The sequence below is a fragment of the Bubalus kerabau genome, chromosome 10 (assembly GCF_029407905.1).
Source record: "Bubalus kerabau isolate K-KA32 ecotype Philippines breed swamp buffalo chromosome 10, PCC_UOA_SB_1v2, whole genome shotgun sequence".
NCBI classification, from domain to species: domain Eukaryota; kingdom Metazoa; phylum Chordata; class Mammalia; order Artiodactyla; family Bovidae; genus Bubalus; species Bubalus kerabau.
Window position 1 is genome coordinate 106,372,875 of NC_073633.1, and position 26,194 is coordinate 106,399,068.

Here is a 26,194-nt window from a genome sequence, read left to right on the forward strand (position 1 = left end):
ATAAAATCCTGAAACAGTTCCTAAAAGCCTAAAGCATTAATTACTCTGCTAGATGTCAGGACTCTATGAAAACCTATGACAGCGGGTTACTCAGGCAAATTAAATCATGTGAACTTAAGGCGGAAAAAGAAATCTCTGCTTGGTGGGTTTGCAAGCTGGTAAATGTATGCTTTCGAAGAGGGGTAACCAACCCACGGCTCTTTGGGGCTCCATATTTCAACCTTGAAAGACATATGAAAGAGGTAAAAAATGTCACTGCAAATTGAATTTATGCTGGGATGAAAGGTAACATTATATCCTTTGAAAGACGTAAAATAAATGCATGCTACTATTTCCATTAAGGGGAAACTTAACTTCCATCGAGCGTGTCCAGCGCTGGCTGTTCGATTCGACTTTTCTCTTGTTTCTATGACACCACAACCCAATTCTTCTCCGACTTCAACGAAAGCTCATTCTCAGTTACTTCTGCAAGCTCATATTTTCTTGGTCGGATGGCTAAATTTTAGCGCTCAAGGCTCTGTTCTGGACCCTTTTTTCTGCACCCCCTCTCTGGACGATCTCACCCAGTCTGTAGCTGTGGACACCAGCCACGTGCTGATGACCCTGCGCCCCAAGTTCTAGACATCAATGCCAGTGCCTTCTTGACGTGCCCAGCAGGCATCTCAAATTTAGGCTGTAAATTCCAGAGCTGCACTCCCCTCCCTAAGGTCTTTCCAATCTCACGAGATGACAAAGCATTCCGAACTCCTCAAGTAATCCCCCACTGCTCCTTCCCCTCTCCCCACTTCCAATCCACGAGCTCTGCTTCCAAAACATACCCTGAATCTCTTTACTCTCACTGTTCCAATGTAGCACTGTAACTGAAATCCATTCTCTCCCAGACATGGTCATACCTCTGAAGTGGCTTCTCTGTAAGGCCATCCTCCACACTTAGGCAGAATATTCTTCTAAAGAAATAAATTAGGGACTTCTTTGGTGGCACAATAAGAATCCGCCTGCCAATGCAGGGGACACGGGTTCGATCCCTGGTCCAGGAAGTTTCCACACGCGGTGGAGGAATGGGGCAGCACAACTACGGAGCCTGAGCTCGAGGGCCCGCAGGCTGCCTCTACTGAAGCCTGCAGGCCTGGAATCCGTCCGCCACAAGACGAGCCGCCACAAGGGGAAGCCAGCAGACCCCAGCGAAGAGCAGCTCCTACTCACGGCAACCAGAGCAAGCCCGAGCAGTGAGGCTCCAGCGCAGCCACAGATAAATCAATCTTAAAAAGTATGACTTCTTCGGCAGTCCGGTGGTTAAGACTCTGTGTTCTCAATGCAAGGGGCATCGGCTGGATCCCTGCTGGGGAAGCTAAGATCCATGCTGCACAGCGTGGCCAAAAACATAAATAAATAAAAATAATTTTTAAAAAATTTTAAATAAATAATACTCAGCAACACCTCTGTTTAAAATTCTCTCTTGGTTTCCCAGTATACCCAGGATAAAGTCCCTCTTACCTTGCCCATGAGATCCGACAAGCTGGGCCCTGCCTTTCATCTCCCACTCACTCTACTACTCACCAGTCCCTAGCCACACTGGTCCTTCTTCCTGTTCCTCAAATGTGCAAGCTGTTTTCCACCTCAGGACCTTTGCACGTACTATACCCTTTGGCCAACACTTTATAACTAAAGAATTCTTCTCTGGTCACCCTTATCAAAGTGGTACCATTATCGTTTTTTATCGTTCTTTACCCTGTATGGTTATTTCATACCTCACAGTATCTTACATATTTATTTGTTTAGCTACTTAGTGCTTCCTTATCCCTTCAATCAAATGTCAGCTCCATGACAGCAGAAACACTGACCATCCTCCTCACTGCTACAGAGTTGTTGATCAGTTGGAAAGAAGTGTCCAAGTCCTTGCAACCCCATGGAATACAGCTCACCAGGCTTTCCTGTCCATTACTATCTCCCAGAGTTTGTTCAAACTCATGTCCATTGACTCAGTGATGCCATCTAATCATCTCATCCTCTGCCGCCCCCTCTCTTCTCCCATCTTCAATCTTTCCCAGCATCAGGGTCTTTTCAAATGAGTCGGCTCTTTGCATCAGGTGGCCAAAGTACTGGAGCTTCAGCTTCAGCATCAGTCCTTCCAATGAATATTCAGGGTTGACGTCCTTTACAAGTGACTGTTTGATCTCCTTGCTGTCCAAAGGACTCTCAAGAGTTTTCTCCAGCACCACAATCCAAAAGCATCAATTCTTTGGCACTCAGAGTACAGAGTAGATACCCAATAATATTTGGTCAATAAGCACATAAGTGAATAAATATATTCCCCTGGATTTTCCCCTAACTTTTGAGATAAGATTATTCCTATTTTGAATCTCCCATCTGCAATGCAGGAGACCTGGGTTTGATCCCTGGGTTGGGAAGACCCCCTGGAGAAGAGAACAGCTACCCACTCCGGCATTCTGGCCTAGAGAATTCCATGGACTGTATAGTCCATGGGGTTGCAGAGTCAGACACGACTGGGAGACTTTCACTTTCACTTTCATTCCTATTTTGAAGAGGAGAAAATTGAGGTTTCCAGGGGTACATGTCCAAAGTCATTCAGGTAATTACAGGCAGTCAGAATCTGAATCTAAATCTATAGGACGCCAATGCCCATCTTTCCAGATATCAGATTAGTATTTCTCGAAGAGTCTTGAAAATTCAATCAAGAGAAACTCTGTTCCCAAGATTTTCTAGAAATAAGCTTCTTCAGAACTTCTATTAGACTCTGAATTTCTCTTCTACCACAACTTTGTCATCTATAAAATGGGTGAACGAAATGAGTTTCTCATGGAAGTATTAGAAGACATGTTTCCTTCATGTTTATATGAAGGAAAATCAGTTTCCTTACTGATTATAGAGAGTTTTTTTGCAAATTTTCAGGTGATTTTTTTTAAGATTTTTTTATTACCATGCTGAGAAGTTTTAACTGAAATGTGTTCTTGAACAGACACCACTGTTCAGCGCTCTGTTATGCTGAGCAATCATATGTGCACAGCCAAGAGTCAGAGACCACAAAATACTGCCAAATACGGACGCCACCTTCCCTAAACCCTTGGAGGGAGGCACTCTCATCCTATTGGAGGGCTTCAGGCAAGAGAAGGGAGTGAGTGATTTCGAGAGGTTCCCCCATGCTAGCCCCAATCTGTATGATCCTTTGTAACAATATTTGGTTGTGTAATACCGCTCTCCCCTAATATACTCTTTTTCTTCCACTCAACAAAATTATTTTGAGATACATCCATGCTGTTGCAGGTCTAATATTTCATTCATTTGTATTACTGGACAGTGTTGCATTGTATGGATGTTTCATCATTTGTTTTTCAATTCACCTGTTGAACATTTGGGCTGTTCCCAGGCACAAGCAAAGCAACTGCCTGCTCTTGTGCTTGTGTATAAAGAGATCGTTATGTATATTAGTCAAGGATCTCCAGGAAACAGAACTAATGGATGTGTGTATGTGTATGTATATATATGACTGAAATACTTTTGGCCTGGAATTTTGGAAAACATAATCAACTACACATCTCTGAAAGGATACAGCACATTTATCTTCCAACTGGGCAACTTCTTGATATACCCTCCAAGATTAACTAATGGCAAGGCATACATCACAAATTAAGACACCTGTTGTAAGATATTATTAACTATAAACTATTTTAGGACTTCCCTGGTGGCTCAGTTGGTAAAGAGTCTGCCTGCAATGTGGGAGATCTGGGTTCAGTCCCTGGGTCAGGAAGATCCCCTAGAGAAGGAAATGGCAACCCACTCCAGTATTTTTGCCTGGAGAATTCATGGACTGAGAAGTCTGGTGGGCTATACAGTCCATGGGGTCGCAAAGAGTCAGACACAACTGAGTGACTAACACTTCACTTTCACTTCTTTCACATAAACTACTTTACACTTGGGAAGTGCCTACCAAAAAATTAAATTACCTAAGAATATTTGAGGGACATCCCTGGTGGTCCAGTGGTTAAGAATCCACCTGCCAATGAGGGGGAGAGAGGTTCGATCCCTGGTCCAGGAAGATGCCATGGGGCAGCTAAGCATCACGGTTACTGAATCCATGCTCTAGAGCCTGCGAAACAGAAATAATGCCGCCTGAGCACCCTAGAGCACGTGCTCTGCCACGGGAGCAGCCGCCGCGATGAGCAGCCTGTGCCAGACGATGACGAGAGCGGCCCCTGCTCCCCGCGGTGAGGGCGCGTCTGTTCACGGCCCGGGAAGACCCAGCACCGCCATGAACAAACACACACAAAAATGTTTAAGGAATATGTGAACTGCAGCCATTTTTCCCCCATCAATAACTAAATACCAGAGCTGACGGCCTACTATAGACACTTCCAGATCATGAGATTAAAACCATATCTGTCTTTGTACAAGATGATGTGTTCTTATCACCTGTAGAAGAGAGGCTCTCTTCCCTCCAGATCACCGTGAAACCAGATTTACTGAAGCATTTCAAGTTTACCTATAGATATGGGCCATTCAAAACACAATACTCTTGCCAGAACCTTTATTAATTTCTATAAAATCAAAATACTCATGAAAGTCAAAGGAGTCTCATTAAAAAAAAATCTCAAGGACAGCAAAGAAACTGACCGTGCTTAAACAATTTTCCAGTTCCTAAGGAGGAAGAGGGAGAGGGGCTCTACAGAGCACCGGGCATGGTCTCGGCGCTCCTTGTATTCAAGAACCCTGTGGCCATGCGGCCTATTTCACTCCACATGGCAGGAGGAGGAGGGGGAGAAGGCTGCCGAGCTGAGGTCTACAGGAGAAGAGCTGCACAGCGCCAGGTAGCATCGGTGAGAGATGCTGTGAACACAAGCCCAGGACTGGGAGTTAGCCACCCTGAAATCACCTGGCAACAGCAGTCAAGATGCAGCGTCTCAAAAGCTGCCGTGAGAATGGAGTGAGGTGTGCATATTCCCAGAGACTTTTTATTTCAACAATAAACCCATCCTGAGAAGGGCTGTGTAGCTGAATTCATATCACAAAAGCTCCAAGGGCTATTTGAAGAGCATTCCGTTTCTACCTAGAAGGAGAAGAGAAACTCAGCCCCTTCAGAGACCTCAGAGCTATCTTCTTTCCCTTCCCTACTCATCTTTTCCAGACAATCTGGAAACAGGGCAGCTTGGAAAGAGGCAGAAGCACTGGGCTCTTGCGATGGGCTAATGCCTAGAAGGGTCCAGGTCTGCTGGGCACCCAAGCGACAGAAAGAAAGAGCTGGATGGAGCACCCGAGTAGGTGTTAGCCTTTGCATCTGCCCACCTGCAAAGGAGAAGCAAGAGAGGACATGAGAGGAAGGGTCGAGAAAGCGAGGAGGCAGAGCACTGCCGTGACTGGGGAGGCGGGCATCAAGTCACCCGGTCAGTGTGCCCGAAGTAAGCTAAAGATGTAAACTCCTGAGTTCTGGCCTCAAAGAGGTAACCGAACCCACAAGGACAAAAGGGATGAGAGAGGTGAGAGCTGTCAAGCAATGTCTAGAAGACAGAGGCCTGACGACTGAATTTAGGCACGATGAAGAAAGCTGAGATAGACTCCCCCAGAGGGAAGACTGATCAGATGCCAAAGGATTAGCCTCACAGAATCCCGCTGAGGCTCTGGGACTGGGGGCACCAAACACAGTGGATGGTGGGAGTAAGATGTGGAGGTTAGTTACAGACTCTACAATGGAACATTAGATCTTCATGTTCTCAACATTTCCTGGGCATAACCAGGCAATTCCTCCTCCCTCTGTCCCACACAAGTCAGGATTAATGCTGGATAAATCGAAAGGAAGAGCATAGGGATGAGACACCAGACTACAAGCAGAAGGCGAAATGGACATCGAGAGCCTGCTTCCCTCTGCCCAGCTGGCTATCAGAATACCAGCACCCAGGCTTACCCCTCATACAGACCCTTCTCTAAAGAAAAGCAACGGCCCCAGAAGGAAACCTCCGGAGAGATGCTAAAATCGAAAAGCAACTGGGTCCCCGGCCAGCCACCCACAGGAAGCCCCCTCAAGCACACAGCTTCAATAAACTCTCCAGAACTTCACATTTCAATATGAAAAGGCATCCGAGGAAAACCTGTGCTATAAGACACCCAGGGCTTAGCCGCTCAGTCATGTCCGACTCTGTGCAACCCCATGGACTATAGCCCGCCAGGCTCCTCTGTTCATGGAGATGCTCCAGGCAAGAATATTGGAGTGGGTCGTCATGCCCTCCTCCAGGGGATCTTCCCAACCCAGGTCTCCTGCACTGCAGGCAGATTCTTTACCATCTGAGCCCCCAGGAAAGCCCTAAGCAACCAGGAAAAGCAAGAAAGTCTGAGGAAACAGAGAGAATGCAGGAAACAGAAGAAAATATCAAAACCCTAATGAATATATTGTGTAAGATACGAGACAGCATTGCTTTCTTTCTTTTTTCAAAAGAAAAGAACAGGATGTTGCAAGAAGAAGCAAGGGAAAACATAAAGTTCTTGGCAATTAAAAATATGAGAGACAAAACTTAAGAATTCAACAGATGATTTGGAAATGAGGTAGGTGAAATCATCCAGAAAGTAAGGCAATAAGACAAAGAGATGATCAAGACAAAAGGGGAAAAAATAAGAAAATTTAAAAATCACTCCAAAGTTCAACTATTAGAGTTTCTAAGTGTTCAAAGAAAATGGTGAGAAGAAAATGATTAAAAACAACACATACAGATACAAACCCATACCTTCCCTAAAACAGGAGCATGAGTCTTTCAGTTGAAAGGTTTTATAAAGACACAACAAAATTCTAAAAGCTTCCAGAAAGGAAAACAAGTGTGTTTACATAGAAAAGATGAACAATCAAAATGGCACATGACTTCTTAACAACAGAAGCCGGAAGTCAATCCGGTGTTACCTTTATAATATGGAGGAAAGATAACTTTCAATCTAGAATCATATATGTACCCAAACCACTGAGCAAGAAAGAGGATAAAGACATTTCTCAAGATTAAGTTCTCTGAAAATGTATCTCCCATGTTTGTTTTTTAGTAAACTATTACCAGATATTCTCCAACAGAAGCAGCAAACCAAAAAGGAAAAAACACAGGACCCAGGAAGTAGGAACGATACAGAACACAGATGAGAAAGAAATCCCTGCACAAAACCTGTTCCAGAACAGGCTCCAGAGCAATCAGAGCAGATAACACCAGGAAAGACAAAGCAGAAGGGGCACGTGATCCAACACGTTTGACCACAAGCAAAACGGGACTGAGAGATGCTATTAGGAAGCATAAGAAGAACTAGAGACAAAGGAAAAAAGAAGGGAGGGAGGGAAGCAAGTGTATATCTCCAAATACGTCCACAATCAAAAAGAAGCAATGTTTATTAACAGGGAAAAGGCTAAAAGTGGCACAAGAAAGAAGTCTGTAATCACGGTACGTCCCTGGTCTTACTGACGCACGCAGTGTTTATGTAATAGTATGAACAGTGTGAATTCAAAAGCAGGGAAGGGGGAACAGTCTTAATCATCACAATACCAAGTCAAAGGCTAATACTTCAAATTGATTAAAAATCAACAAGATGATGGGAAGGGTACACTGAATGTGCATGTTCAGTCATATCCAACTCTTTGCCACTCTATGAACTACAGCCCCCCAGGCGCCTCTGTCCATGGGATTCTCCGGGCAAGAATACTGGAGTGGGTTGCCATTTCCTTGTCCAGGGGATCTTCCCGACCCAGAGATTGAACCTCCGTCTCTTGCATCTCCTGCATGGGCAAGTGGGCTCTTTACCACTGGGAAGCCCAAAGACACATTACTGATTTTTAAAACATTTCTATCATGACTTATAACATGCAATACAGAGAAAAGTGCACAAAAGAAACTGTACAGCTCAATGATTTAACTCAAAGCAGACATCCGTGTAATCATTACCCAGCTCAAAAAATGGAACTTCGCAAGCACCCCGAAACTCTTATCTTTCTCCTCCTAATTAGCACCCTTCTCCTCCCCTACAACTATTATGTTCACTTTGATAGAAATCACTTTATAGTTTTGCTAACTAACCAAGCCTCCCCAAAGCCTACAGTTTCATCAAGACTGAGTGTGTCTGTGTGTGACTTTCACACCTTGACATCAAGGAGACTCATGTAGACTGTGAGCTTGCTATGGTTTGCTTTCGTTGGTGTATCCTTTTTATTTATATATAAACATGCCACAGAGTGTGTGTGTGTGCGCACGTGCACGCATACAAAGGCACACATTATATTATACTCGATGATATAGGCTGATTTTCAGTTTAGGGCCATTATGAATGGGCTAATACTCTTTGACTTGGTATTGGTCTTCCCCTGTGCTCAGCTGGTAAAGAATCCTCCTTCAATGCAGGAGACCCTGGTTCGATCCCTGGGTCAGGAAGATCCCCTGGAGAAGGGAACGGCTACCCACTCCAGTATTCTGGCCTGGAGAAGTCCATGGACTGAATAGTCCATGGGGTTGCAAAGAGTCGGACATGACTGAGCGACTTTCACTTTCTTTCTTTCCATTATGAATACCGCTGCTATGAACTTTTCACACCATAATTTTTGGTATATATGTATTCACTTTTCCCTTGAATCTGTACATCAGATTAGAATTGCTGACTCACAGAATATGCCTTTGTCCAATTTTATTAGATAATACTAATTAGTCTTCCAAAATGGTTGTACCAATTTATAGTCTCACCAGCAGTGTATAAGAATTCTATTTCCAAACTCTCAGTACTTCTTGGTACTGAAAGTCATTTTTAATTTTAGGCAGTGGATAGAACCGATGTGGTTTCTAATTCTCATTTCCCTGAAAACTTACGAATTACAGCACTTTCTTCACATGTCTATTGGACATATGGCTATCATCTTTTGTGAAGCTCCTGTTCAGGCCTATTACCCATTTTTCTGTGTCTTTTACTGATTTGAGGAATTCTTTGTATATTCTTTCCATGAAAGGAAAGGAAAGTGAAGTCACTCAGTCGTGTCCAACTCTTTGCGACCCCATGGACTGTAGCTAGAGCCTACCAGGCTCCTCTGTCCATGGGATTTTCCAGGCAACAGTACTGGAGTGGATTGCCATTTCCTTCTCCAGCGGATCTTCCCGACCCAGGGATCGAACCTGGGTATCCCGCATTGTAGACAGATGCTTTACCGTCTGAGCCACCAGGGAAGTCCTTTCATAGATATGGCAAATATCTCTAATTTGACCCTCGCTCTCTTAACTGTGTCTTTTGATGAACCTAAGTTCTTCATTTTAATATAGTCCAATTTTATTGTCTTTTCTGATTGGTTCTTTTGCATCCTGTGCTAGAATTCCTTTCCTAGCCAAAGTCATGAGTATATTACCCTATATTATCTTCTGGATATTTTATTATTTTGCCTTGCACACTTAGATCTTGGATTCACTTGGAGTGGATTTTGGTATATGTTGTAAATTTAGGGTCAAGTGTCTATATTGATATGTAATTGTTTCAGGACTGTTTAATAAACAAGGGGATGGGATTTTTAATCACTGATAGGGTGTCTGTGTGAACACAGTTCTGTCTGGGGACGCTTTATCACTAGTATATTCCGTCTATGCCGCACCAAGGCCACGCTCCCTCAATTACTCTAGCAGAACAACAATAATCTTAGGACCTGGTGGACCGAGGCCTCTTTTCTTCTTCTTCAAGAGTATCTTGGCTATTCTTGGCCCTGTGTGTTTCCATATAAGTTTTAGGATCAGCTTATCAATTTTCATGAAAACCCTCTTGAGATTTTGATTGAGATTTTACTGACAGTTTGAGATTGACACCTTTTAAAAAAAGTGGAGCTCTCCATTTCATAACATGACATATCCTTCCATTTGCTTACATCTTCTTTAATTTCTCTCAATAATGGCAAATGGTTTTCAAGATAGGTGCTCATAACTTCTGTTAGATTCCTAGCTATCTGATTATTTTTATTCTGATCTAAATTCATTGTGTACCTCTTTATTGGTAATAAGTAGAAATAAAATTTATTTTTTCATATTTACCTTGTATCCCGCCAACTTGGTAAATTCACTTTTTAGATCCAATAATTTACCTGAAATTCCTTTTGAATCTTCTCTAAACACAGTTAGTGTCCAATAATTGCAGTTTTATTTATTCCTTTCAACCCTAATATCTTTATTTCTCTTTTGTGCCTTATTGTATTAGCTAGGATCTGCCATGCAATGATGGACAAAAGCAGTGAAAACTGACATATGTCTTTTTTCTTAAAGTTTTAAAATTTCACCCATTATGCATGACGTTTCCTACTTTTTAATTTTACACAGTATTTTTTGTAGATATTCTTCTTAGAGTAAAAAAATTTTCTTCCTGTTTATTCAATAGTTTGCTGAGTCTTTTAAAAAATCATGAATAAATGCTGGATTACATCACACATATTCCTGTATTCATTGAGACGATCATATGATTTTTTATTTTGTTATATATTAACACTGACTGATTTTCAAAATTATTACCTCACCCTTACAATTCTGCAGATAATCAACTTGATCATAATCAGTAATTTATTGCTGAACTCACTTTTCTAGCACTTTGTTTAGGATTTTTGAATCTATATTCATAAGTAAAACTTGCCCAGAATTTTCCCTATTTATGTCAAGTTTTAGTATCAATATTCTGCTGACCTCTTAAGACAAGTTGGGAGTATTCCTTCTTTTCTTTTACCTGGAAGAGTTTGCGGAAAATATGTGTTATTTCTTCCTTAACGATTTAATGAATTTAACAGAAAAACCATCTGGGTCTGAAGTTGTCCTTGTGGTAAGGTTTTTAATTGCATATTCATATGAGTAGAGATAGAGCTACTCACTGTTACTTTTCATGTCAGTTTTGATAAGTGATATTTTTAGAAAGTTTGTCCATTTCTTCCAAAATTTCCATTTCATAATTTGCCACGGTGTTATTCATCATATTCTGAGCTTATCTTTTAAAGGTAGTGATGTTCCTTGCTTCATTCCTCATATTAACTATTTGTGCTTTTTTTTCCTTGATTAGTCTCACCAGAATTTATTGATTTTATTAGTCCTTTTGGTCTGCTGATACTATATTTGGAATGTCTGTTTTCTATCTCATTCTTTCTTCTCCTATTTGTATTATTTCCCTTCTTCCTACCTTTTTAAAAAGCTTAATTGCTTTTCTTAGCTAATTTCTCGAAATTAGTGCTTAGGTTGTTGATTTGTAAACCTCTTTTGTTCTCATGTATATATTTGAGATGTGAATATCCCTCTAGCCATGACTGTACTGTATTCCATGTTTGGTACCTCATACTTCACTGTCTTTCATTTGTAAATACTATTTAATTTTCATTGCCATTTCTTCTTTGACCCATGATTGCTTAATTTATGAACATACAGGGATATTTCAGTTATCTTTTTGACTGCTGAATTTTAGTTTAACACCATTGACATCTGAAAACACACTCTGTATGATTTCAATCCTTTGAAATTTGCTGAGCTGCATAATGACTCAGACTATGAGCAATGTCGCCAAATGTCTTCTGCGTCTTGAAAGAAATGAGTATTGTATGTTTGTCAAGCGCACTGTTTTATAATTAGATCGGGTCTGTTAATTAACTTTGTTCAAACTGTCTATAATCCTAACTGAATTTTACTCTCTGCTCATTGTAGCAATGACTAGGAGAGGTATCTTAAAATTTCTAACTATATCAATATCTACTTCTTCTGTAACTGTGTGTATATGATTGTGTGTGTGTGTATTTTAAAAATGCACATAAATTCAGAAATATTTCATTTTCCTGGCAAATTGAATCTTTTCCATCATGAAACATCTTTCTTCATCTCTGACAACACTTCTTACCTGTTAGAGAGTCTACTTTATCTGACATTAATTTAGCTATAGAATCTTTCTTTTGGCTAGTGTTTGCATAGCATATCTTTTTACATCCTCTTATATTTGACCCTTCTATATATTTTTACATAATGAATGTATCTTTAGAGCAGTATATAGGGTTTTTAAAAATTCAATCTAATAATCTTTGACATTTAATTATTTACTCAGCTTATATTTAATAAAACTGCTGATATATTTGGGGCTAAATCTACTAGTTTTTATTTGTCTTAATCTAGTCTAGGATCCTTTTTCCCCATTTTCCACCTTCTATTGAACTGAGAGATTTTTATTATCCTATTTTCCCCTCTTCTTAGCTTATTATTTATATATTGCTTCCTCATTCTTTTAAAGATTCAGTTCAGTTCAGTTCAGTTCAGTCGCTCAGTCATGTCCAACTCTTTGCGACCCCATGAATCGCAGCACGCCAGGCCTCCCTGTCCATCACCAATCCCTGGAGTTCACTCAAACTCATGTCCATCGAGTCAGTGATGCCATCCAGCCATCTCATCCTCTGTCGTCCCCTTCTCCTCCTGCCCCCAATTCCTCCCAGCATCAGATTATCCAGAGTTAAAAAACATGACCCCTTATTAATGGCTAATATTTAGTTTTTATCATTTAAACTATTGTTTTATCACAGTAACTACTGTTACTTTGTATGGTTAGCATTTATTCATATTTAACTAATTATTATCTCTGCTATTCTTCATTCCTTCCTTCATTTCTGAGCTTTGATCTGGGATAATTTTCCTTCTGTCCAAAGGACGCTTTTTAGTATTTCCTTCAGGATAGATGTGCTCATAACAATTTTCTTAAATATTTTTAGCTTTTCATTCATTTCTGAACAATCTTTTATGTAGATACAGAGTTTAAGACTGACAGTTGTTTTCTTTCAGCAACTTGAATCATCCATTCCCTTTTGACTTCTGTTATTTTGATGTTATTGTTGTTCCTTTGAAGACAAGAGATACCCACTCCTCCAACACTGACTGCTTTTCAGCTTTTCTCCCTGTTTTTATTTTCAGAAACTGTACTGAGTTGTTTGGGGTGAAAGTTCTTTATACTGGCCCTGCTTGGTGCCCCAGAGCTTCTCGATCCTGCAGCTCCGTGTCATTCACTGGTTCCGGATAATTCTCGGTCATTTTACCAATTATTTCTCATTTTCCATGTTCTGTCTCCCCACCTACTGAAACTCCAGTTACTTGTATATAAGGCCTTTCTCCTATGTTTCACAAGAATTTCAAAGTCCTTTCCATCATTTTGCCTCTCTGTGCATCATTTGGGTATTTTCTTCTGCCTTATATTCTAGTTCACTAACTCGCTCTTCAACTACATTTATTCTGTTGAATCCATCCATTTCTCAACAGCTTTATTAACGTATCATCTCCCCACCATACACACGCACCTACTATAAACGTACACTCAAGGGCTTTAGTGCATCCGGGCAGTCATACCACCATCTCCAGGACTCTAGTCCAGTCTTACAGCATTTCCATCCCCCCCAAAGCTCATCTGTTTAACTTCAGTAACTATATTTTTCATGGCTAGGTTCTTACTTATAATTTCCAGTTCTCTGGCAAATTTTTAAATCTTATCTTTTAATTCTTGGAATATATTAATCATGGTTATTTTAGAGTCTCTATCTGATTAATTCACTATCTGGATCCCTTGTAGATACATCTTATTTGTCAGATTTTTTTCTTGGTTTTTTTATTATGTCTTATTTTCTCATATACCCAGTTATTTTTCATTGGCTGACAGATATAGTACATGAAAAACTCTAGTGAACATGAGGCTCTGGAAGATGTATCTTCCTCCAGAGAGGATTTTTGCTTTTGCTTCTGGCAGGCTTCTAAGCTAGTGACACTAATCTGAAAATATTTTATTTTTGGCTTCAGTCCCTATGAGAGTTTTTCTATTTCTGGTTCATCTTGATTCAGGATTCCAAATGAAAGCTGAGGTTGTTTACTAGGGTTTCTGCTCCTTGGCAGGACTTGAGGACAATTACCATGTCCCCAGCCCCACAAGTTTGTTGAAAGCTCTAAGTTTTTAGTGTCTCAACAACTACTTTTGGAATTGATCACTGCCTTAAACAAAATGCAAAAGCTGGGCTCACCTCTTAGAGAGGACTTTCCTGCCCCCAAATCTTAGCTCTGCAATTCCTCATGGCCCTGATGGTTCTCCAATACCTCTAAAACTGACTTTTTTTTAAATTTTTAAGCAGTTTTTCTCAGCAGAAGAGTTGGTCTAAACAAACTTGATCTACTATTGCTAGACATACTGACTACCGTTATAAATAAGGTGATCATAATTTATCATATAAATAATCAGGATGTTTTTGAAAATGAAAGGAGGCAGCATTAGTGATTGCATTGGGGTAGTAGGCATAAACCCAAACCACCACAAACAAATCAAGATATATGGGCACTCCAATAATAACACATGGAGTATTTTGCTTAAAATATACAAATCAATTTAAAATTCACATTGGCCATATCAAGAATGTGGAGGTCTTGTCCCTTCCCTTTGTATTGGCAGAATATTTGATATTAAGGATACAAATGAGCCATTGCTCAATGTGGGATGATACCATTCAGGAGCTCATTGTATCAATAGAAGGAGTTAACTATTCCTCCCAGCTTGCTAGTTCATGGGTTCTATAAATTAATGTCCTTGGCTGAGACTTGGTACCTCCAAAAAGTAGTATTGGAAACTCTTGCAAAGAACAGATAAATTTTTCTAAAAAGATAAGAGGAGCCTTAGAGCTGAGAAGAAAATGAACATAATTTCCAAAAAGAACGCTGAGCACTGGACCCCCCGCCCCTGCCAACTTCGTTTCTCATATCAGAAATTCCGCACTCCTCTCATCAGCCAGAAACTCTATGCCTTATTCCATGAAGGAAACATGAACAAGTGGAGGGCTAGCTCTGCCCTGGCTTTTGAAAGAACTAGATTACCCACGGAGTTATCTTCTAAAGTGAACTCCTCTGGGCTGGAAAGCTTTCTCTCTGACCAGTGCCAGAGCTAAGCCCAAGGAGCTGCTCAACCAAATTAAAACATGGTCAATACCTAATTACAGACACACCACATCTTGTATTTTGCAGCCTGACCCTTCCTGGAATTTTGATGATGCTATTCACATTACACTTCCTTTTCTTCATCTGCATATTTTAGATGACCTGATTCAAAACAATGTTTTGTATGTAAACACCCCAACATTTTTCCAAAACACAGGCTTTATCAAGTATATGAAGTAATTTGCCACATGCATTGTGTTTGCATCCGAGCAGGCGGATAATAGATTAGCGTTACTAAGATGCCCGTGTGTTTTCCCATCCACAGTACACTGCAGTAGAGAAAGAAAACTACTCAGTGAAAAGAAAACAAATCATCCTTCCAACAATTTAACTCGGGTCCATATGCCATTCTCATCTACTAAAACCAACAGCAACAGAAAATAAAAGCAAAGCATTGAAAACATTGAGCCTAACAACAAAGTAATGAGTTAAACTCAAGGAGAGAGTAATGCTGAGGCCAGTAACCCAGGTGAGATGATCTGTGGCTCTGGAAGCGCCAAGTTCCTCTGCTTGCTATTAAATACTAGTCTGGAGAAAGGCTGGCCTCCTTAAGCAAGATCCAAGACCAAAGGAAAAAGGAGGGCAAGGTCTCTACTTAGGGACTTGAGACAGCCCCAAGCCCTTTTCTCTCCATCTTACAAATAACCAGAACCTCACCATCACTGTACCAATCACAAAGTCAACAACAGAGGTCTTTCTCCACTCAAAGCAGTCTGTCCGCACCAACCCCTTCTAGGGCAGAGTCTTATCTGTATTGCTCATCTTCCAACGCCCTGCCTCTCCACAATATCCAGCACTCCCTAGACCTCAAGAAATATTTCCAGAATGACTGAATTCTCATCACAACCCAGAAAGGGCTGAAAAGGCTGATCTCAACGCTGCAGGACAGACAACTAAGGCAGAGTAAACTGAGGCCCCCGTGGAAATGCCACCGTTGCTTGCAATGCCCCCTCCAAACTCCATGGCTTTTTATTTTTCTCCAAATTTTTATTTTGACATATTTCAAATCTAAGAAGAAAAGCTGAAGGAATCACATAATGAATAAACTGCAGACCATAATGCTGCATCCCTAAATATATTAAAACAAGAAACTTCTTTTATTCAGAGGTTTAATTTTTTTTTTTTTAATAGAGCATATAGAGTGTTCAAAACTGAGTGGCAGGAGGCAGTTTCAAAAGTTGTGAATAAAGTTCACACCTTCAAGTTATTGTACAGTGGGGGATTTAAACTATACAAACATGATATAATTCAGGATAATTAGATCCAAACCTGGTGGCACTGATTATAAGTGAAACAGGAGCAGTGAGATCAGGTGGGGCTGAAGGTTCAGAGAGGAAACACGTAACAGCCACAGACTGGTTACTTATCAATGTTAAACCTGTGTCTTCTTTGTCCTAGACACACATCCGGACTACTTTGCTCAACATGCCCTCTTTGCAGACAGATGCAGCAATCTTACCAAGTCTTAGCTAACAGAATGGGAAGAGACATGGAATGTGCTGCATCTAGCCCTGGCTGGTAGAAAGGCGTCACTCACGAGTTTCACGTTCTTTCCTTTTTGGCCAGTGTGGTCCCAAGAAGCACAATGACCTTGGAGCCACAGACTGCTAACAGCAGAGCCACAGGAAGGAAAGCGCCTCGCTCCCTGCCCACCACCTGAAGAAGAGCCATCCTTTAACAGGACACCCATTTTGGATATGCAAGGAGTCAACATCCATTGTTTTGATACATTGCACTATGTTGGATCTATTGGAGCAACTCAGGCTTCCCAGGTGGCTCAGTGGTGAAGAATCTGCCTGCAATGCAGGAGATGCAAGTTTGAACCCTGCGTGGGGAAGATCCCCTGGAGGAGGGCATGGAAACCCACTCCAGTCTTCTTGCCTGGATAAACCCATGGACAGAGGAGGCTGGGGGGCTACAGTCCATGGGGTCGCAAAGAGTCAGACACGACTTAGTGACTGAATGAGCGCTCAGGTGTTCCCTCAACTAATACAAGTAATGGCCCGCTGCTGCTAAGTCGCTTCAGTCGTGTCCGACTCTGTGAGACGCCATAGACGGCAGCCCACCAGGCTCCCCATCCCTGGGATTCTCCAGGCAAGAACACTGGAGTGGGTTGCCATTTCCTTCTCCAAAGTAATAGTATAATTACCCTAGAATATGTGTTGCTGCTGCTGCTGCTGCTGCTAAGTCGCTTCAGTAGTGTCCGACTCTGTGCAACCCCATAGACGGCAGCCCACCAGGCTTCCCCATCCCTGGGATTCTCCAGGCAAGAACACTGGAGTGGGTTGCCATTTCCTTCTCCAATGCATGAAAGTGAAAAGTGAAAGTGAAGTCACTCAGTCGTGTCCGACTCTTTGCGACCCCATGGACTGTAGCCCACCAGGCTCCTCCGCCATGGGATTTTCCAGGCCAGAGTACTGGAGTGGGTTGCCATTGCCTTTTCCGTGTTAGGAGATAATATTTTGAAAATAATTACTGTGCTTTTCCTCTACTGTTTTTTGCACATATGATTTTCACCCTGGTAGCCCAGATGCATTCATATGTTTCAGGGACTATTTGGATTATTAAATAAGGAATATAAAGAGAAAGAATGGAAGTCCCTTTTCTGGCAGTATGGCAGAATAAATACCTCTCAAATCCTATGAAAACAACCAAAAATGCTGGACAAAATATTTATTGAAAAATACTTTGAAATGTATTTATAATCTGACAGGAAAATGAGGCACACTCACAGCATAAAATTTTATCAACTTCCCCATTAAAGGCTTTAACAAACTGGGAGAACTTGAGCTTCTATTTTTATAAGTCAGCAAGGCATGGGGAACAGCAAACACACTTGCTGGCTCTGACAAACTCAGAGCCCACGAACGACAGGGCTCCAGAAGCCCACCAGAATTGCCTGTCTCAAAAATTAGTGCTCAGTAGACACAAGAAAGTTTTACTAAAAATTTGTAACTACAGACAATCCTCACATGGGCTTCGAGTATGAATTGTCTGTGTGGCTGGTCCCCAAACCTCCATCTGAGAATTTTTAAGTCCTTGCTTTACAAATTGGTGATAATCCCAGGCACTCAGGAGAAACAACTGCAAAATCTAGCGAAACTCACCTTCAGTTCACACCTCAAATAATTCCCACTAGTAAAGTCTCAAAAAATAATAATAGTAAAGTTCAGTTCAGTTCAGTCGCTCAGTCGTGTCCCACTCTTTGTGACCCCATGAATCGCAGTACGCCAGGCCTCCCTGTCCATCACCAACTCCTGGAGTTCACTTAGACTCACATCCATCGAGTCGGTGATGCCATCCAGCCATCTCATCCTCTGTCGTCCCCTTCTCCTCTTGCCCCCAATCCCTCCCACCATCAGAGCCTTTCCAGTGAGTCAACTCTTCCCATGAGTTGGCCAAAGTACTAGAGTTTCAGCTTTAGCATCAGTCCTTCCTAATGAACACCCAGGACTGATCTCCTTTAGAATGGACTGGTTGGATCTCCTTGCAGTCCAAGGGACTCTCAAGAGTCTTCTCCAACACCACAGTTCAAAAGCATCAATTCTTTGGCACTCAGCTTTCTTCACAGTCCAACTCTCACATCCATACATGACCCCTGGAAAAACCATAGCCTTGACTAGACGGACCTTTGTTGGCAAAGTAATGTCTCTGCTTTTGAATATGCTGTCTAGGTTGGTCATAACTTTCCTTCTAAGGAGTAAGCGTCTTTGAATTTCATGGCTGCAATCACCATCTGCAGTCATTTTGGAGCCCACAAAAATAAAGTCTGACACTGTTTCCACTGTTTCCCCATCTATTTCCCATGAAGTGATGGGACCAGATGCCATGATCTTTGTTTTCTAAATGTTGAGCTTGAAGCCAACTTTTTCACTCTCCTCTTTCACTTTCATCAAGAGGCTTTTTAGTTCCTCTTCACTTTCTGCCATAAGGGTGGTGTCATCTGCATATCTGAGGTTATTGATATTTCCCTTGGCAATCTTGATTCCAGCTTGTGCATCTTCCAGCCCAGCGTTTCCCTTGATGTACTCCGCACAGAAGTTAAATAAGCATAGTGACAATATACAGCCTTGATGTACCCCTTTTCCTATTTGGAACCAGTCTATTGTTCCATGTCCAGTTCTAACTGTTGCTTCCTGACCTGCATATAGGTTTCTCAAGAGGCAGGTCAAGTGGTCTGGTATTCCAATCTCTTTCAGGATTTTCCACCGTTTATCGTGATCCACACAGTCAAAGGCTTTGGCATAGTCAATAAAGCAGAAATAGATGTTTTTCTGGAACTCTCTTGCTTTTTCCATGATCCAGTGGATGTTGGCAATTTGATCTCTGGTTCCTCTGCCTTTTCTAAAACCAGTTTGAACATCTGGAAGTTCATGGTTCACATACTGCTGAAGCCTGGCTTGGAGAATTTTGAGCATTAGTTTACTAGCATGTGAGATGAGTGCAATTGTGCAGTAGTTTGAGAACTCTTTGGCATTGCCTTTCTTTGGGATTGGAATGAAAACTGACCTTAAGGGTACACAGAGACAAATGAACTTACCTACAAAACAGAAACAGAACCATATTCAATATTCTATAATAAACCATAATGGAAAAGAACATAAAATAAAAGAACGTATGTGTGTGTGAGTGTGTATGTGTGTGTGTATGTGTGTGTGTGTGTAACTGAATCACTTTGCTGTACAGCAGTAATTGACACAACACTGTAAATCAAATCAACTTTAATTAAAAAATCACATTAAAAAAATAAAGTCACAGTAAAATAAAAATCACAAATAGACACATGCATATGAAAAAAGCACCATGAACAACTAACAGAAATGACATAGTAGAATTGAACCTACAGACGTCAAATTTTAACATGATCATAATATTGTACAGCAACTCTATTTCAGTTTTTCAAAGGTCTAAAAGTTATCAGACACACAATGTAAAATTAAAAATATAATAGAAGGAAACAGGTATATAAACTGCGAGCAAGATTAGCCATATTAGATACAGAAAATGAAAAAGACTGAAAAAACTGTCAACTGTAGCCCATAAAAACATAGACACAGAAAATGTGAAGAGAGTCAAAACACAGAGGAGACAACAGAAGCCTCACATATGTGTCATCTAAAGTTCAAAAATAGAAAAAAGTACACAGCAGGACAGCACTCTGAGAATCTTCTAGAACTGATGAAAGAACTCAATCCACAAATTCACAAAAGAAACAAACAAAAACCCTAAGCAAAATAACCAGAATTTTACAAAATATTTTACTCATTTATTTGGGGCCATGTGTTTTCTCTGGTTGTGGCGCCCAGGCTTCCCGTTGCGGTGGCTTCTTTCTGTGGCCGAGCACGGGCTCAGGGCTTACAGGTTTCAGGGGCTGGGGCTCTAGAGCACAGGCCCAGCAGCTGCAGTGCACACGCTCAGTTACTCCCTGGTATGTGGGGTCCTCCTGGCTCAGGGATCGAACCTGTGTCTCTTGCATTGGCAGGTGGATTCTGTACCACTGAGCCACCAGGGAACCCCTAAGCAGAATTTTATACCTAACAAAAATATATTTTAGACCTAGAAAAACTATACCCTAAGGGGGAAAAAGAAAGGGAAAGAATTAGAATTTTCCAACATACAATAGGCAAAATAGGTCTCCTTCAACTGATTCTCACTTAATGAAATCTATGAAGAGAAGTGATGGCAGGAAAGGGAGGGCACACGTTGGGGAAGGAATTATAAGCACAGAAAGCAGTAAATATGTCGGTAAATCTGAACAAACATTTATACTTTAAAATAATAGCATCTAACCTACAAGGCGGAGAAGGCAATGGCACCCCACTCCAGTACTCTTGCCTGGAAAATCCCATGGACGGAGGAGCCTGGTGGGCTGCAGTCCATGGGGTCGCTAAGAGTCAGACACGACTGAGAGACTTCACTTTCACTTTTCACTTTCATGCACTAGAGAAGGAAATGGCAACCCACTCCAGTGTTCTTGCCTGGAGAATCCCAGGGATGGGGGAGCCTGGTGGGCTGCCATCTATGGGGTCGCACAGAGTCAGACACAACTGAAGTGACGTAGCATAGCATAGCATAACCTACAAGGCTAAAATAAAAACACAGAACTAAAACAATGGGCGAAAAATGGGACCCAAGCTAGCAGGGGAGGGGGTGAGGGGTGGTAATGACTGGAATTAGATGATCTAAAGTCCCTGCATTGTTTAGGAGGAGAGGAAAGATACTGATTCCCTTCAAACTCTTAATATAGTACGCATGCTGAAATTTCCAGAGAACCGCTAAACGAACAGTAACAGAGTGTAAAACTTCCAAACTTCTGTAGAGTAATATATGAAACAAGGGGGAAAGTCAACTCAATAGAAGACATGAAAGGAAAAGACATGTGAAGAATTGGGACAAATTGAAAGAATGAAATAACATGAAGGAATACATTGAAATAAATCTGAAACTGCAACAAATATAAATGGATTACATATTTCATTTAAAAGATATTACAGACTCCACAAAAAGATCCAGCATTATGTCATTTATAAAAGATGCATTTAAATCACAGATCTGGGGCTTCCCTGGTGGCTCAGAGGTAAGGGATCTGCCTGCCAGTGCAGGAGACACGGGTTTCACCCCTAGTCCAGGAAGATCCCACAGGCCTCAGGGCGACTAAGCCGTTGCACCACAACGACTGAGCCTGTGCCGTAGAGTCCGGGAACCACACCTGCGGAACCTGCGCAACGCAGATGCTGACGCTTCACCCTGTAGAGCCAGCGCTCCACAGGACAGGCCGCCAGCACGAGAGGCCCACGCATGGCAGCCAGAGAGCAGCCCCCCACCTCCGCCCCGCTGCAGCCGCAGAAAAGCCCCCCAGCAACCAAGGGCCAGCACAGCCAAAAACAAACAAATGCAATTATCTAAAAACATAGTGTAGGAAGAAGAGAATCAGAAAACAAAGAACAGAAACCTAGTAGGAAGAACTAACAACGAAGAAGCTGACTGTCCCACCGTTGTCTACAACTGTTGCGCAGATGCCAGAAAAAATACACTTTAAGACAAAAAGTGCTGTGAGAATCGGCTCAGATGGTAAAGCGTCTGTCTACAACGCGGGACACCTGGGTTCGATCCCTGGGTTGGGAAGATTCCCTGGAGAAGGAAATGGCAACCCACTCCAGTACTCTTGCCTAGAAAATCCCATGGATGGAGGAGCCTGGTGCAGGCTACTGCCCATGGGGTCACAAAGAGTCGGACATGACTGAGCGACTTTATTTTTTTTTAATAATAATAATTAAAAGTCAAATCTCCAAGAAGGTGCAAGAATTCTAAATGTGTATATACCAGATAGTGTAACTTCAAAATATATCAAGAAAAAAATTATAATCCATCATCTTAGTAAGAGATTATTTAACTTATATGCAGAGTACATCATGAGAAACACGGCTGGAAGAAGCACAAGCTGGAATCAAGATTGCCAGGAGAAATATCAATAACCTCAGATATGCAGATGACACCACCCTTATGGCAGAAAGTGAAGAGGAACTAAAAAGCCTCTTGATGAAAGTGAAAGTGGAGAGTGAAAAAGTTGGCTTAAAGCTCAACATTCAGAAAATGAAGATCATGGCATCCGGCCCCATCACTTCATGGGAAATAGATGGGGAAACAGTGGAAACAGTGTCAGACTTTATTTTTCTGGGCTCCAAAATCACTGCAGATGGTGACTGAGGCCATGAAATTAAAAGACGCTTACTCCTTGGAAGGAAAGTTATGACCAACCTAGATAGCATATTCAAAAGCAGAGACATTACTTTGCCAACAAAGGTTCGTCTAGTCAAGGCTATGGTTTTTCCTGTGGTCATGTATGGATGTGAGAGTTGGACTGTGAAGAAGGCTGAGCGCCAAAGAATTGATGCTTTTGAACTGTGGTGTTGGAGAAGACTCTTGAGAGACCCTTGGACTGCAAGGAGGTCCAACCTGTCCATTCTGAAGGAGATCAGCCCTGGGATTTCTTTGGAAGGAATAATGCTAAAGCTGAAACTCCAGTACTTTGGCCACGTCATGTGAAGAGTTGACTCACTGGAAAAGACCCTGATGCTGGGAGGGATTGAGGGCAGGAGGAGAAGGGGACGACAGAGGATGAGATGGCTGGATGGCATCACTGACTCGATGGATGTGAGTCTAAGTGAACTCCAGGAGTTGGTGATGGACAGGGAGGCCTGGTGTGCTGGGATTCATGGGGTCGCAAGGAGTCAGACACGACTGAGCAAATGAACTGAACTGAACTGAACACACTTCTTTCAGTTAAAAAAAAAAGTATATCAAACTAGGATGGTGGTCATCTTGCAAAAGATGGTGGTTCAGGGCCCTGAGGGGACTTCTTGGGTGAAGCTAACATTCTATTTTTTTAATATAGGTGCTGGTTACATAGGTGTGCTCACTTAAAAAACCATCTGTCTACAAATGTAACCACAGACAAATACACAGACACCATATGTTTACATATATATAAATACACATGTCTATACTGTATATCCATATATCTTACAAATGGTGTGCATTTGTGTGTGTACATGCATGTTTCCATTTATATGAAAGCGTGTACAACTGAACTATATGCAGTTTCACAATAAAAAAGCGTGTGGCAACATTATAAAGAAAAACAAGGATACAAACCAGAAACAATACACTTCACATCTACTTACATCCAAGCGGAAAGAATTTTGCCATTTTTAGCTGCAAGGGAGTCTTAGAAACGTGGTAGTTAAGGGACTTATGCGGGAAGCTAGTAGACTTTGCCACAGGCAGAAATTCCACAGCCTTGAAAGTCAGGGGCGGGACCTTCACCCTTTACAGGAGTCTGGAGGACCCGGCTCAGAGGACCGGCCTGGAGGCAGTGGGAGATGCTGCCTTCACCCACGAGGGACAGTGGTCCCTCATCTTTCTGCCTGGATGGTGGAAGGATGGGATGGTGGAGGGGGAGTGAAAGAAGAGCCCACCCTTTCCTGAGTCCAGTTAATGATGGCAAAGAGATAGGAGGTAAGAAGGCAGTGCAGGGCTTTGCTGCTTGGGGGATTCTGCCTCTTGATAGAGCAGGCACCTCTGAGGAGAGGGATGTCCATGTGCCCACAGCCCTCCAGCATCTGAAGCCTGAGACAGAGGACGGAGAAGAAGCCCAGCTCCCCTCTTTGGAGCAGTTTAGGGACAGAGGTCTTCAGCAGGACGGAAGAAGGGAAGGAGTCAGGAGGGACAGAACCCCCAGGTTTCCGGCCATATTCTCAGAGGGAGACACCAAAACTCAAGATGAGGAGGTGACCACGAGGTGGATTTCAAAGACAGCAGCAAGGAACCCTGGCGACAAATGACATACATGGCCCACGAGACAAGCGGTTGTCCTGGGCTCCCCTGAGCAGGGTAGCCAGGGATGGGGGCAGGGTTTAGGGTGGGAGGAATGGACCACTCCCCACTGGTGGCCCACCTCCCCACTCTTTCTGGGGTCGTCTCCCAGATAAACTACCCACCCTGGAATCCTCCTGGCAGGAACAACTTCAAAACTAAAACAACAGGCATTTATACCTGCAGAGAGGAACTCAGGGAGGGTGTCACTTCCGTCTGTCAAGATCAGTTTAGAACACGAACTTCACAAGAGCCACGCTGGGGGATACTTCCAGTTTAAGAAGCCAATCAGTTAGGCAACGGACGGCAGACTCTGCCAGCGACTGCATCCCTTTTACATCCCTACCGCAGAGCACAGTCCCCTGCACGCAGCAGTCACTCAGTAACTGTTCATTGAATGAATGGGTGTATGACTCGTTTCCCCAGACTGGTGTATATATATCTTGAGCATGCCCCTAGATCAATTCTTTATATTCATATGTGAAATCTGTGACGGCCTGCATGTGAACCATTCACCTGAAATCTTCAAGAGAATTAGAAAGTGCCAGGCACCTGCATCGTTATTGAAAATGTCCACATCAATTCCATTTCGAGTTCTAACCGGTCACACACATACCAGGCCTAGTGGGATGCCCGGTGAAGATTTAACTTGTCTTCTTTCCCTTTGCTAGCAGAAGAGCAGAGCTCCTTGCTTAGATGAGGAAATCAGACTAGCCCAGTTTTGCTTGGTCTCTATAAACACATGTGGAGTTTGTACAATTTATACGTAAGGGTGTCCCAAGAAGGAGAGAGCCAAAACCCTCTTAATCTGACAATTTAAGCCAGTTTGGTTTTTTTTTCCATTCTGAAAGAAATAAAGGAGATATCCCCGTATCGGCATGTCTGCGTGTGTTAAGTAGTTCATGTGAATTATAAAAGATAGTGAAGGACAGGGGAACCCGGCGTGCTGCAGTCCACGGGGTTGCAAAGAGTCAGACATGACTGAGTGGCCCAACAACAATAATAAAAGAGAACGTTGTCTGGGAAATCTGTCTTTATGGATGCCACCACGAGAAATTCTAAATGTAATATTTGGGTAATTCAAGAAAATCATATCCCTGCGTAAGAGCCTTTTGTTTACCAACTAGGTGAATGTGCTCAGGGATGCATGAAGGGAAATTCAAAAGATGAAGACGGATTAAGGAGGATAACCTCTGACAAGGGAGCTAAAAAGTTCCTCCCATCAGTAATGGTCAGAAGATATGGGAATACAGAATGTCAAGAAGTAAAACCTTACTTCTTGCCAAAATCACAACAAATATTACCCCATCGCCACCCCTGCCATTTTTTCCCGGGAGGAGACTCCGTCTCAAGCGTGGACGGAACTCTCAAGAATCAACCTGGACGAGACACAAGGAGCGGTGGTGAGGAAGCCAGTGGGGTGGGAAATGCCTGCAACCTGGAGGCAGGGGGACTGAGGGTGAGAGCGAGTTGGCTACCAGAGGGTTTCAGCCCTGAAAACATAAGTGACCTAGGCTTCTTCATCTGTAAAATGGCACAGTAATGCATATTATCATTATTTCTTAGTAGCAGTAACATTATATTAATACTAGATTATCATAAGAATCAATTGGGTCAGCACCTGATAAATGAAAAGCCCTTATCGATTTGAGGTGATTTTTCTGTATTATCCAATACTGCCAAACTTACCATGAGTAACTTACTTCTTTTCCAAGACCATTCTAAATGCTAAATTCAGTCCCATGAAACAATATGACAGTCTTAATTTAGAGCCATTATTTAAAAAGTGAAAGTGTTAACTAGTCATTAAATGGTAACTGTTTTCATTTTAAAGGCTGCAAAAATGTTAAGTTTGCCAA

General features: G+C 42.1%; 1 protein-coding gene across 7 annotated transcripts in view; it reads right to left on the reverse strand.

Annotated features, from left to right (window-relative positions):
- FOXN3 (forkhead box N3) overlaps window positions 1–26,194 on the reverse strand; it is a 443,834-nt gene that overhangs the window by 409,503 nt on the left and 8,137 nt on the right. Inside the window, exon 1 of one of the 7 annotated variants that reach the window (XM_055538867.1) lies at window positions 894–957. The exons of the other annotated variants lie outside the window; for them this stretch is intronic. The gene's annotated coding sequence lies outside the window, so the exon portion shown is untranslated. Of the gene's footprint in view, window positions 1–893; window positions 958–26,194 lie in introns of those variants that run through there. 7 annotated transcript variants of the gene reach the window in all.